Source organism: Zalophus californianus, chromosome 11 (assembly GCF_009762305.2).
Source record: "Zalophus californianus isolate mZalCal1 chromosome 11, mZalCal1.pri.v2, whole genome shotgun sequence".
NCBI lineage: Eukaryota > Metazoa > Chordata > Mammalia > Carnivora > Otariidae > Zalophus > Zalophus californianus.
This window is the reverse complement of record NC_045605.1, coordinates 93,215,632-93,230,783: the sequence shown is the minus strand read 5'-3', so window position 1 is coordinate 93,230,783 and position 15,152 is coordinate 93,215,632.

Here is a 15,152-nt window from a genome sequence, read left to right as displayed (position 1 = left end):
CCCAGCACATTTTACTTGTCATCTGCCCAACCTTCCCCTACTAAACCTTTAAACTACTAAAGAGAGAACTGGTGAGACCTGTCTGGCAAAGCGACAGCATGCTTTGAAAGGGAGGAAAGTAGTTTAAGAAGGTTATGGAGATTCAGCTTATTTCCTTTAAGGTTTTAAACAACAACAACAAAATGTATATTGAAGAGTTAAGATTAAGACGAGCTCAGTCTTCATTCTGATACTCTTTACATGTCATGCACCCTTCATGAATGTTAGTTTTCTGTGTGTGAAGTGAAATGTGATAATGACAACAGGTTGTTATTAAGCAAACTTTTTCATGGGTGTTATGAGAAACATTATTGTTAGAGTTATTGGAAGTATACTGAAGACATAATAAATATGAGTAAATACTGAATGATGTATTTGATATACTCCAGCAAAAAGGGATGTGTAGTGACCCCTCAGACCATTCTTTGGATATTCTTCCAAAATAAATAATCATCAGTTTTCATTTTTTATAAGGTAGCTTTAAATTACATTCCTCCATTTTTCATTTTTATTTAGTGCATTCACATAATTGAGAGCAGAGTTATAGAAAGATTGCTAGGACTTAACAGCAACAAAAATTTGGTGGGGAGAAGGGGGAAAGGGTCTGGAACTTCAGAGGGAAGGAATGCAATTCTTACAGTACTAAGAAAGGGAGATGTTTGGTAATTAGATGTTTGCCCTGCCATACATACGGGTCACTCAAATAAAATTTATCTTTGCTAATAACCCTTATTCTGGGAAAAACCCCCAATTTAGATTATTCTGTGTAGTTAAGGGAGGGGGGGAAGTTTCCTTTGAGCCCACAAAGTCTCAATTGTTTCAGCTCAAAATAATCTTCACGCCAAAGTGGCCCATCTTGGTGTGGTTAAGGGTGTAGGGCCCTTGGCCCCTACAGTGTGATTAATGCTCAACAAGAAGTTGTTATTGGACTATACACATACATATTTAGGGGAATAAAATAAAATTTATTAAGAAAAAATATCAGAGATTTATTTTTAAATTGCCTTTTAAGATGGTCTCCTCCTTTAGAACCAAATTTCTAAAAATTGGCAATAGGGGTCATGATCCAAGAAGAAACTTGAACTTTAATTTCACCCAAGTCAGCCCAAATGGGCCAATAGATTCTTTTTTGACTTCTGATGATTAAATAGGTAATGTTGCTCAATTAAAAATGGGACCTGTGCCTTGACCTCTCTTTTGGTTCACCAGCTGTTGCTTGAAGACACCACAACGCTTGGTTTTCTTTCTGCAATGGAGTATAATGTTTCTGGATTGGTTTTTCATTTGTTTGTTTTGTTTTCCCATCATATAAGTTTCCCCTGTAGGAAGATAGAGACAACTTGTGTCTTAGGTAATTAATTTTTAGTATTCCAGATCTTTTGACAGGCTCTCTATAGTAAAGATTATTTCTCTTTCTGAAACATTCCCAGGAGGGTTAAATGTAGAAGCAGTGTGCCATTTAAGAATTAGAAACATTAGTAGAATGCTCTGTGTGCCCCCCGACCCCAGCTTCCTGATATTCCCATCACCAATATTGTAGCATCCATCCTTCAGCTGCCGGGAGCCTTTCACTGATGGCTCCCACTGTCATATTTTCCTTGAAGATTGTCCTTCAGAGACTAAAGCTTCCTTACCCAGAGAGGGTTGGCAGTTATATGTCATTCTACTCCCCTTGCTTCAAGAAAGGACAACCTCTGATGCAATGTAGACATTCCTGAGGGATCATGTTGAATTTAAACTTCATTTGAACTCACATTCCTATCTTGTTTCTCTTATCTGTAATAGCTTCTCCTGAGAAATTTCTCACAGTAAAATCATGTGCATACAAATGTCAACATCAGGCTCTGTTTCTAGAGAATCTACCCTAAGATGGAAGTCAAATATGATACAGTGAGAAATGGAGGGGCAAAGACATGCAACCCCTAAAGTTTATCTAGGAATTTAGGAACCAAAGAAAATCTGGTGCTTTAGTTTTGTAGCATATTGATTAAAACAAACAAAGAAATGAACAGAGGTGAGATTCATCAGATGTTTGTAAGTCATTAGTAAATGCATCAGACTAAAGACCAGACTGAACTATTAACTAACAGTAAATGGGAGCAGTCGGGAGAACAATCTAGGAGTTATGGATAAAAAGAGTTCCATTTCAAGTTAGGATATAAAAGATTTTTCACACCAAAAAAAAAAAATTCAGTTTAATTAAATTCATATGTGAGACTGTTAAAGAATGGTGAATTCAAGAGTCTAGAAGAACTCATTTCGGAAGAGAGGAGCCCTTTACAAGAGAGGAGAGAGTCCTGGCTCTTTCCTGTAGGGGAAATGCCAGGTCTAGATGTGGTCAGGGGAAGAATGCCTTCTAGATAATTTGCAGAGTTGAGGAGAGACCAATAACAAGTTTAAGCTGTTGGCAATGATAGGGAAGGTAAAGAGATTTGGAGTTGCAGGTCCAATAAAAGTAAAAGTAATAATTTCAGCTTGGTAATTAATAATTACACCCAATTTGTCAAAGTAAGTGACAGTGAAGGCAGGGCTAGAAAGTATAGTTTCTGCAGTCTTGAGCATTTTCACTGTGCTTGGAAAAAAGTGACCCCTATTCCTGATTCTGAAGGTGAAAGCATGAGCCAACTGCCTCTTGGCTCAAACCTAATAAAATAAGAGATTAGCCCCTCATAAGAGGAACCACAGTAACACACTGGTTGGTTGGTAAGTATGCTAACCAAAAATCTATTAATTTTATTAAATCTGAAGCTCAGTTGTAGATCAACTTGCCACTTCATCTCAGTTTCTAGACATAGAAAAAGTGCTAAGGATTTCTAGGAAAACCAGAAAAAAATAGTATACTTCAAACTCCACTGTTCTTCTACATGCAATATCTTGTTTACAATTAAAAATGTGAAATATGCAACAACAGTGCATATATGAACCCTGCATTGGGCTCCCTGCTCAGTGGTCAGGGAGTCTGCCTGTCCCTCTCCCTCTGTCTCTCCCCTCCCACTGTGCTTTCTCATTCTCTCTCTCTCAAATAAATAAATGAAATCTTAAAAAAAAAAAAAAAGGAACTCCCCTGAAAAAATATAAACGTTTGGAATTTTCTTTGTGGAAGGGTGTTGGATTATGAATTCTGCTTCTTTCTTATGTATAAACCCATTCAGATCTGTTTATTCTTGTGTCAGTTTTGGAAAGTTCTGTTTTTCAGTTATTTGGTCCATTCCTTCTAAATTTTTTTTTTGGCATACTTTTTTGTTATATAACATACTCTATCTTTAACATGTGTGTGATGTCTAGTAATATCCCTTCCTTTTTTTCCTAACAATCTATCAATTTTATTTATCTATTTAAGGAATCAGCTTTTAGCATTAAATATTTTGTTTCTATTTTATTCATTTGTTTTTTATTTCATTGATTGTCACTCTGATCATTATTTGCCTCTTTCTGTTTAGTGTAGGTTTAATTTACTTTTGCCAGATTTTTTTTTTTTTTTTTTTTAGAGAGAGAGAGAGAGAGATGGAGGCAGAGGGAGAAGCAGGCTCCCCACCAAGCAGGGAGCCAGATGCAGGACTCGATCCCAGGACCCTGGGATCATGACCTGAGCCAAAGGCAGAAGCCCAACCATCTGAGCCACCCAGGTGTCCCTCTTTTGCCAGATTTTTAAGGTCGAATTTAGCTAATTAATTTTGATCCTTTCGTTTTACTAACTTGAAGATCTAAAACTACACATTTCTCTATAGGCACTGTTTTAGCTACATCCCATAAATTTTGATATGCTGTAATCTAACTGTCATTCAGTTGAGATTATAGTTCCTAATTTCCCATTTAGGTTTATTTCTTGACACATAGGTTGTACAATTGAGTTGTTTAATTTTTTCAAATATCTGTGGATTTTCTAGATATTGCTATTGATTTCTAATTTAATTCTGTTGTGATCAGAAGTACTCTGTACAATGTCATTTGAAATTTATTGAGACTTGGGATGCTTGGGTCAGTTAAGCGTCTGCCTTTGGCTTAGGTCATGATCCCAGGGTCCTGGGATTGAGTCCTGCATTGGGCTCCTTGCTCAGCAGGGAGCCTGCTTCTTCTTCTGCCTGCCATTCCCCTTGCTTGTGCTCTCGATCTCTCTCTGGCAAATAAATAAATAAAGGTATAAAAAGAATTGAAATTTATTGAGACCTTTTATTGCCAATTATATGGTATATCTTTGTTATCACCCCATGTGCACTTAAAGAATAGGCACTCTTCAGTTATTGGATGTAGTGCTCTATAAATTTTAATTAGATCAAGTTGATTGATAGTATTTTTCAAATATTCTATAACTTACTAATTTTTTTGTCTAGTTCTTTTACTAATAACTTAGAAAAGGATATTAAAATCCCCAGTTATGACTTTGTATTTGCTTCTTCACCTGAGGCCATATATAGACTTTCTTTTAGTTCTTCAAATAGACCAAACTTCTTACCACCTCAAAGCCATAACACTTGCTCCCTCTCTCTCTGCTACCTACTGGTGATTTCTTTTCATTATCTTAGTTTCAGTTTTTCACCTTCACAGAAGTTTTATGACCACGTCATTTTAGTTTACTCTCCTCCAAGGTTTTCCTCCATCATCACATTCCATTTCCTCTTTCATAGCACTTTTCCTAACTTGTAATTATTCATTTGTGTTTTATCTGAGAATATGCCTGCCTTTTATTCCTCAAGGCCTTGTATGTCTGGCACATGACATGCACTCAATAAATATGTGCCAAATACATAAGCAAATAAATATGAAGTGGTCAGTAAATATGAGTGTATGAATGAATCCATCTGGTACTGGATATATTGCTTTCTTGCTTCCTTAGGCTTCTTAGAATCTTCTCTGGTAGAGATGTCCTACCTTCCTTTCAAGTGAAAAGTAGAGACATCTCAGGTTTAAGTGATTGGAGACTAGGTGGTCTGGTAAGCTCTCCTTCTCAGTCTTACCTTTTATTTCCTTTCAAAGCTCCTGTGGTACTTCTGATGACATCCTGGAGCTTGATAGATAGTCTTGCTCAAAAAATACTGTCTTCTCTAGCAAAGACAAAATAGTTTGTGGGCAATTATAAAATACTTTCTCTTCATAATGAATAGGAATCTGTAATTTTGTTTCTATAGATCTGTGATGACGTAAATATAGAAGCAACCTATATTTATTGAGTTACTGCTAGTTAAAGCAACATGCTAACCACAAGGGAATAAAGAGGGAGATTATAAGGATTAGTCCCACTAGAAGTTTAAGTTGGCTGTCATGTGGCAGAAGAGAGTTTCAAAATGCTCTAAGAATTATGTGATATTTAATCATAGATGACGGGTTGGTTTTTAGGGAAGGTGACCTCTTTGTAGAAATTAGAATGAAATGCTTAATAAGTAGGCAGTTGCTAAGAGTTATACATATATTATAATAAAGAAGGTGTTTTAACTAAGACAGGACTGGCCCTGAATTCCATCTAATCCTGTCACTTACTAACTATATAACACATCTCAAACTCAGCTGCATCTTATAAACATTTGGAAAAACTTCCATCTTGTAAGATTGTCCTCATAATCAAATGAGCTATATAAGTGTATAATTAATGTATTTTGTTAATACTATTAGTATCATAAACATTAAATTGGCTACCATGATACACTACAATAGCTTTCTTGTTTTTAAGATTTCTTTATTTATTTTAGAAGAGGGAGAGAGTTCACACACAAGCACAAGCTGGGGGAGCGTCAGAGGGAGAGAATCTTCAAGCAGACTCCCCACTGAGTGCAGAGCCTGATGTGGTGATGCAGGGCTCCATCTCACGACCCAGGAGATCATGACCTGAGTGGAAACCAAGAGTTGGACACTTAACCAACTGAGCCACGCAGGCGCCCCAATAGCTTTCTTTTTTAAATAAATTTTAAGAAGTAAAATGTTTTCTTTTTCTGCCTATCCATATTACTTCTACAATCCTAACATATCTATCATGTGTATCAATGTATCACTTAGAACTCAGCTACCACAGAATCTATTTTGTCAAAGTTTTGTTGTCATAGGAGAATAATGAGGGACCCTTCCTAAAGCCATAAATTCATGACATAGATTACTATTTAATTTTTTATTTCATGACATAGATTACTATTTCATTTTCATTCACTGTGCCATAGCCAAGCTGAAGTCATTGAATATTTGTTAGCCAATATCTTTCCATCTAATGTATTATTCTTCCTTTTAGCACATTCCTAAAAGGTAGTGCTTGAATAAGCTGAAATTCAAATATGGAAAGTGCAGTCATTGACTGAAAAAAAAAAAAACAATAAATGCTGATTATAAGTGTAGTGCTTTTGCCTCCTGCAAAAGGTAGTTAAGAATCCTCCCCACATAACGCTTAAAATCAAAGATGGAGGCCACAGATCTTGTTCCATTTCTAACTCTGCTGCTAGAAGTCATATATCATGAAAAGTAACTTTAATAGGTCTCAGACATTTTATGAATATATAGAATTAGGGGTTGCATTAAATCAATGTTTCTCAAACTTAAGTGCCTTTCAAAAAGTTTTTGCCATGTAATCCTACATTATGTCTGGATAATATTTTCCTTGAAACCAACGTGAAAGCTTTCTATTACTCCATAATAAATTGGTATAAGCTTACAGCTTAAATACCCACACACATTTATTATCTCACCGTTTATGTGGGTGAAGAGTCTAGGTGTGGTTCAGGGTCCTCTGCAAGGCTGTAATCAAGGCATGGTCCAATATTTGGTTATATTTGGAACCTCAACTGGCAATAGGTCCACTTCCAGCCTCACTCAGATTTCTAGCAGAACCCATTTCCGTGGGACTGTAAGACTGAGGGCTCTGGCTTCTTTCTAGATGTTGGCCAGAGGCTGCTCTCAGCCTTTAGAGGCAATCTTTAGACTCCAGAAGACACGACAGTTCCTTATCACATAGCTCTCTCCGTAGATCCTCTCATAATATGGAAGCTTGCTTCTTCCAGACAACAAGGGAGAAAGAGAGAGTGACTTTGCTCTGCATTTATAGTCTAATCTAGGCAGGAGGAGAGGGAGCCACTCACTCCAGCCATGACTCCCAATATCCAGAAAAGTCCTCACATAGGATTAAGCAATAATGTCTTAAATGTAGAACTTGAAAAGCTCCTTTATTTGCCTGAGACAACTGATTTTCTTGTAATTTTAAAAATAATTTAGGTCACTCAGGAAAATGATTCAGTTACCCAGTTTTGTCATTTAACCAAGCTGTCATTCATAAATCATCTGTCTTTTGATCATTAGAAATATGACTAATAATCCTAATCACAGTATTTTTAAAAATATAGCTTTAAATATCCTGAATCGTTTGAAAGCAAACATTGCAAAGGGATGGGGAATGAAATCTGTGAGAATATCTCTACCCCTGAAGTCAGCAGCTCGTTGAGCTAAGATTATAAACAATAATGACCAAAGATAATCAGTACATGCTTAACAATTTCAAAATGACCCTTTTCATTTGTCATTTCTGGGAAATGGGAAAAACTGAAGTTTGGGTTTTGCAAATGTCTTTCTTTTGACTTATAATCTGTTTACAACAGAAGGGCTTCTCAGGTTTCAAATAAATTCAACAACCCTTTCTTCTTTTTTTATTTTATTTTATTATGTTATGTTAATCATCATATATTACATCATTAATTTTTGATGGAGTGTTCCATGATTCATTGTTTATGTATAACACCCAGTGCTCCTCCATTCAGTACATGCCCTCCTTAATACCCATCACCGGGCTAACCCATCCCCCCACCCCCTCCCCTCTAGAACCCCCAGTTTGTTTCTCAGAGTCCATAGTCTCTCATGGTTTGTCTCCCGCTCTGATTTGTCCCCCTTCATTTTTCCTTCCTGCTATCTTCTTCTTCTTTTTTTTTTTACATATAATGTACTATTTGTTTCAGAGGTACAGGTCTGTGATTCAACAGTCCTACACAATTCACAGCACTCACCATAGCACATACCCTCCCCAATGTCTATCACCCAGCCACCTCATCCCTCCCACTCCCCACCACTCCAGCAACCCTCAGTTTGTTTCCTGAGATTAAGAATTCCTCATATCAGTGAGATCATATGATACATGTCTTTCTTTGTTTGACTTATTTCACTCAGCATAATACCCTCTAGTTCCATCCACGTCATTGCAAATGGCAAGATTTCATTCCTTTTGATGGCTGCATAATATTCCATTGTATATATATACCACAGCTTCTTTATTCATTCATCTGTCGATGGATATCTTGGCTCTTTCCACAGTTTGGCTATTGTGGACATTGCTGCTATAAACATCGGGGTGCATGTACCCCTTTGGATCACTATATTTCAACAACCCTTCTTAAGACCATCACCAGAGATTATTTTTCCAGTGCTTATCCAATTTCAAAAAAATAAAAACAGCCTCAAACAATCTGGAAGGCTATTTAGTTTCCAGCATCTTTGACTAAAAGTTTACATTTTTGTCTTGTTCTATAGAGATGAAAATGTGTTAATATGTCACAATGAAGTAGGTGGGAAGAAAAAATTATAATAACAACCAAGTTCTGATTAACTGTGTATTTCTGAAGTGCCTGGAGAACTAGGTTTTGTAGTCTAGAAGACATATACTTTATTAATTTCCCCTATTTCATTTTGTTCATATAATAAACATATTCTTCCAGCTGCTGCTTTTAAATAGAAAATATCAGATTTTGCCATTACTTCAAATATTTATTTTGGACAATTTAAATGATAGCAAATTAATATTAAAGCTTATACTACAAATAAACTTTATTGCTGGTTATTTACTAGTGATTTTGCTGCATATAGAGATACTTTTAACATTTTCTCTATATGAGCTGACAGGGACAAATTTTATAAAATTTCCCTCTGCCATTTGAAGTTATTTGCATTTATACATGTGAAACCAGTAGTTTACTATTAAAATGTACTTTAGAACTCCCTAATATTGATGCAGTCTTTTCAATAGTAATAAGATCCAGATCACTCAAGGCGAACAATCACCCTAGATGTGGTATACTTTTTTTAAAAAAACCCATTCTATTTGTGTTTTTGGTTTCTAAAAAAATGTAAAGTTTTAGGAGAAAGAATGTTTCCTTGATCATTTCCATTAAATGGGCCAGAAGTAGTATTCTTTCAAAGTTTATAAAGATGTTACACATAAAATACTGGAGTCAACCATAATGTTTATTAGTAGAAGATTACTCAAGTCATTTATGGAATGAAACAAACTGAGGGTTCTAGAGGGGAGGGGGTGGGGGGATGGGTTAGCCTGGTGGTGGGTATTAAAGAGGGCACGTACTGAATGGAGCACTGGGTGCTATATGCAAACAATGAATCATGGAACACTACATCAAAAACTAATGATGTATGGTGACTAACATAACATAATAATAAAATGAAAAAATTAAAATTAAAATTAATAGGATTTCAACAGGAGATATGAGAAAATGGGCTACCCAGGTACACAGAAGAAAACTTTCCTTTTTCATTTTCTTAGATTACTTTTATTACTATTTCTGAAACAAAAAAAATTATTAAGTAGTAAAAAAATAAATTATGACATTAAACCATTTGAAGCTGCCATTTTATAAATCAAAAGGAATTGAATATCAGCAATTTTATATGGTTCACCTAATATTTTTTTTAAAGATAGTATTTATTTTTTTGACAGAAAGAGACACAGTGAGAGAGGGCACCCAAGCAGGGGAGTGGGAGAGGGAGAAACAGGCTTCCCACGGAGCAGGGAGCCCTATGCGGGGCTTGATCCCAGGACCCTGGGATCATGGCCTGAGCCAAAGGCAGAGGCTTAACGACTGAGCCACCCAGGTGCCGCTGGTTCACCCAATATTATCTACAGTTTAAAAGAAAAAGTTTAACCTATTACATGTTTTAAAGAAAAATGTCCCCAAAATTGGCTTAACTAAACAAAAATGCAAACATTAGAAGAATATGCAGGCTATGATTCCACTTATTTTATTTTTTTTAATTTTTTTATTGTTATGTTAATCACCATACATTACATCATTAGTATTTGATGTAGGGTTCCATGATTCATTGTGCATAACACCCAGTGCTCCACGCAGAATGTGCCCTCTTTAATACCCATCACCAGGCTAACCCATCGCCGATCCTCCTCCCCTCTAGAACCCTCAGTTTGTTTTTCAGAGTCCATCGTCTCTCATGGTTCATCTCCCCCTCCGACTTACTCCCCTTCATTCTTCCCCTCCTGCTATCTTCTTTTTCTTTTTTCATAACATATGTTGCATTATTTATTTCAGAAGTACAGATCTGAGATTCAACAGTCTTGCACAATTCACAGTGCTCACCATAGCACATACTCTCCCCACTGTCTATCACCCAGCCACCCCATCCCTCCCACCCCCCACCACTCCAGCAATTCTCAGTTTGTTTCCTGAGATTAAGAATTCCTCATATCAGTGAGATCATATGATACATGTCTTTCTCTGATTGACTTATTTCACTCAGCATAACACCTTCCAGTTCCATCCACGTCATTGCAAATGGCAAGATCTCATTCCTTTTGATGGCTGCATAATATTCCATTGTGTATATATACCACCTCTTCTTTATCCATTCATCTGTCGATGGTCATCTTGGCTCTTTCCACAGTTTGGCTATTGTGGACATTGCTGCTATAAACATTGGGGTGCACATACCCCTTCGGATCCCTACATTTGTATATTTGGGGTAAATACCCAGGAGTGCAATTACTGGATCGTATGGTAGCTCTATTTTTCAACAGTTTGAGAAACCTCCACACTGTTTTCCAGAGTGGTTGCACCAGCTTGCATTCCCACCAACAGTGTAGGAGGGTTCCCTTTTCTCCCTATCCGCGCCAACATCTGTCTTTTCCTGACTTGTTAATTTTAGCCATTCTGTCGTTTCCTGACTTGTTAATTTTAGCCATTCTGACTGGTGTGAGGTGGTATCTCATTGAGGTTTGGACCTGGATTTCCCTGATGCCAAGCGATGTTGAGCACTTTTTCATGCGTCTGTTGGCCATTTGGATGTCTTCTTTGGAAAAATGCCTGTTCATGTCTTCTGCCCATTTCTTGATTGGATTATTTGTTCTTTGAGTGTTGAGTTTGATAAGTTCTTTATAGATTTTGGATACTAGCCCTTTATCTGATATGTTATTGGCAAATATCTTCTCCCATTCTGTCGGTTGTCTTTTGGTTTTGTGGACTGTTTCTTTTGCTGTGCAAAAGCTTTTTATCTTGATGAAATCCCAATAGATCATTTTTGCCCTTGCTTCCCTTGCCTTTGGCAAGGTTTCTAGGAAGAAGTTGCTGTGGCTGAGGTCGAAGAAGTTGCTGCCTGTGTTCTTCTTTAGGATTTTGGTGGATTCCTGTCTCACATTGAGGTCTTTCAACCATTTTGAGTCTATTTTTGTGCGTGGTATAAGGAAATGGTCCAGTTTCATTCTTCTGCATGTGGCTGTCCAATTTTCCCAACGCCATTTGTTGAAGAGACTGTCTTTTTGCCATTGGACATTCTTTCCTGCTTTGTCAAAGATTAGGTGACCGTAGAGTGAAGGGTCCATTTCTGGGCTCTCGATTCTGTTCCATTGATCGATGTGTCTGTTTTTGTGCCAGTACCATACTGTCTTGATGATGACAGCTTTGTAATAGAGCTGGAAGTCCGGAATTGTGATGCCGCCAGCTTTGCTTTTCTTTTTCAAGATTCCTCTGGCTATTTGGGGTCTCTTCTGGTTCCATACAAATTTTAGGATTCTTTGTTCCATTTCGTTGAAAAAAGTGGATGGCATTTTGATGGGGATTGCATTGAATGTGTAGATTGCTCTAGGTAGCATTGACATCTTCACAATGTTGGTTCTTCCAATCCATGAGCGTGGAACGTTTTTCCATTTCTTTGTGTCTTCTTCAATTACTTTCATGAGTATTTTATAGTTTTCTGAGTACAGATCCTTTGCCTCTTTGGTTAAATTTATTCCTAGGTATCTTATGGTTTTGGGTGCAATTGTAAATGGGATCGACTCCTTGATTTGTCTCTCTTCTGTCTTGTTGTTGGTATATAGGAATGCCACTGATTTCTATGCATTGATTTTATATCCTGCTACTTTACTGAATTCCTGTATGAGTTCTGGCAGTTTTGGGGTGGAGTCTTTTGGGTTTTCCACATACAGTATTATAGCATCTGCAAAGAGTGAGAGTTTGACTTCCTCCTTGCTGATTGGGATGCCTTTGATTTCTTTTTGTTGTCTGATTGCTGTGGCTAGGACTTCTAATACTATGTTGAATAGCAGTGCTGATAGTGGACATCCCTGCCGCGTTCCTGACCTTAGGGGAAAGGCTCTCAGCTTTTCCCCATTGAGAATGATATTCACTGCGGGTTTTTCATAGATGGCTTTTATGATATTGAGGTATGTACCCTCTATCCCTATACTCTGAAGAGTTTTGATCAAGAAACGATGCTGTACTTTGTCAAATGCTTTTTCTGCATCTATTGAGAGGATCATATGATTCTTGTTCTTTCTTTTGTTAATGTATTGTATCACGTTGATTGATTTGCGGATGTTGAACCAACCTTGAAGCCCAGGGAAAAACCCCACTTGGTCATGGTGAATAATCCTTTTAATGTACTGTTGGATCCTATTGGCTAGTATTTTGGTGAGAATTTTTGCATCCATGTTCATCAAGGATATTGGTCTGTAATTCTTTTTGATGGGGTCTTTGTCTGGTTTTGGGATCAAAGTAATGGTGGACTCATAAAACGAGTTTGGAAGTTTTCCTTCCATTTCTATTTTTTGGAACAGTTTCAGGAGAATAGGTATTAATTCTTCTTTAAATGTTTGGTACAATTCCCCTGGGAAGCCATCTGGCCCTGGGCTTTTGTTTGTTGAGAGATTTTTGATGACTGCTTCAATTTCTTTGGTAGTTATAGGTCTGTTCAGGTTTTCTAGTTCTTCCTGGTTCAATTTTGGTAGTTGATACATCTCTAGGAATGCACCCATTTCTTCCAGGTTATCTAATTTGCTGGCATAGAATTGCTCATAATATGTTCTTATAATTGTTTGTATTTCTTTGGTGTTGGTTGTGATCTCTCCTCTTTCATTCATGATTCTGTTGATTTGGGTCATTTCTCTTTTCTTTTGGATAAGTCTGGCCAGGGGTTTATCAATCTTGTTGATTCTTTCAAAGAACCAGCTCCTAGTTTCATTGATCTGTTCTACTAATCTTTTGGTTTCTAGTTCATTGATTTCTGCTCTGATCTTTATGATTTCTCTTCTCCTGCTGGGTTTAGGCTTTATTTGCTGTTCTTTCTCCAGCTCCTTTAGGTGTAGGGTTAGGTTGTGTATTTGAGACCTTTCTTGTTTCTTGAGAAAGGCTTGTATTGCTATATACTTTCCTCTCAGGACTGCCTTTGCTGTATCCCAAAGATTCTGAACAGTTGTGTTTTCATTTTCATTGGTTTCCATGAATTTTTTAAATTCTTCTTTAATTTCCTGGTTGACCCATTCATTCTTTAGTAGGATGCTCTTTAGCCTCTATGTATTTGAGTTCTTTCTGACTTTCCTCTTGCGATTGAGTTCCAGTTTCAAAGCATTGTGGTCTGAAAATATGCAGGGAATAATCCCAATCTTTTGGTACTGGTTGAGACCTGATTTATTTCGTAGGATGTCATCTATTCTGGAGAATGTTCCATGGGCACTAGAGAAGAATGTGTATTCCATTGCTTTGGGATGGAATGTTCTGAATATATATGTGAAGTCCATTTGTTCCAGTGTATCATTTAAAGTCTTTATTTCCTTGTAGATCTTTTGCTTAGATGATCTGTCCATTTCAGTGAGGGGGGTGTTAAAGTCCCCCACTATTATTGTACTGTTGTCAATGTGTTTCTTCACTTTTGTTATTAATTGCCTTATATAATTGGCTGCTCGCATGTTAGGGGCATAGATATTTACAATTGTTAGATCTTCTTGTTGGATAGACCCTTTAAGTAGGATATAGTGTCCTTTCTCATCTCTTATTACAGTCTTGGGTTAAAATCTAATTTGTCTGATATAAGGATTGCCACCCCAGTTTTCTTTTGGTGTCCATTAGCATGGTAAATGATTTTCTACCCCCTCACTTTCAATGTGGGAGTGTCTTTGGGTCTAAAATGAGTCTCTTGCAGACAGCATATCGATGGGTCTTGTTTTTTAATCCAATCTGATAGCCTGTGTCTTTTGATTGGGGCATTGAGCCCATTTACATTCAGGGTAACTATTGAAAGGTATGAATTTAGTGCCATTGTATTGCCTGTAAGGTGACTGTTACTGTATATTGTCTGTGTTCCTTTCTGATCTATGCTGCTTTTAGGCTCTCTCTTTGCTTAGAGGACCCCTTTCAAGATTTCTTGGAGGGCTGGTTTCGTGTTTTCAAATTCCTTTAGTTTTTGTTTGTCCTGGAAGCTTTTTATCTCTCCTTCAATTTTCAATGACAGCCTAGCTGGGTATAGTATTCTTGGCTGCATATTTTTCTCATTTAGTTCTCTGAAGATATCATGCCAGTCCTTTCTGGCCTGCCAGGTCTCTGTGGATAGGTCTGTTGCCAATCTAATATTTCTACTATTGTAGGTTACATATCTCTTCTCCCGAGCTGCTTTCAGGATTTTCTCTTTGTCTCTGAGACTCATAAGTTTTACTATTAGATGTTGGGGTGTTGACCTATTTTTATTGATTTTGAGAGGGGTTCTCTGTGCCTCCTGGATTTTGATGCCTGTTTCCTTCCCCACATTAGGGAAGTTCTCTGCTATAATTTGCTCCAATATGGCTTCTGCCACTCTCTCTCTTTCTTCTTCTTCTGGGATCCCAATTATTCTAATGTTGTTTCGTCTTATGGTATCACTTATCTCTCGAATTCTGCCCTCCTGATCCTGTAGTTGTTTATCTCTTTCTCAGCCTCTTTATTTTCCCATCATTTGGTCTTCTATATCACTGATTCTCCTCTGCCTCTTTTATCCTAGCAGTTAGTGCCCCCATTTTTGATTGCACCTCATTAATAGAGTTTTGATTTCGACTTGATTAGATTTTAATTCTTTTATTTCTCCAGAAAGGGTTTCTCTAGTTACTT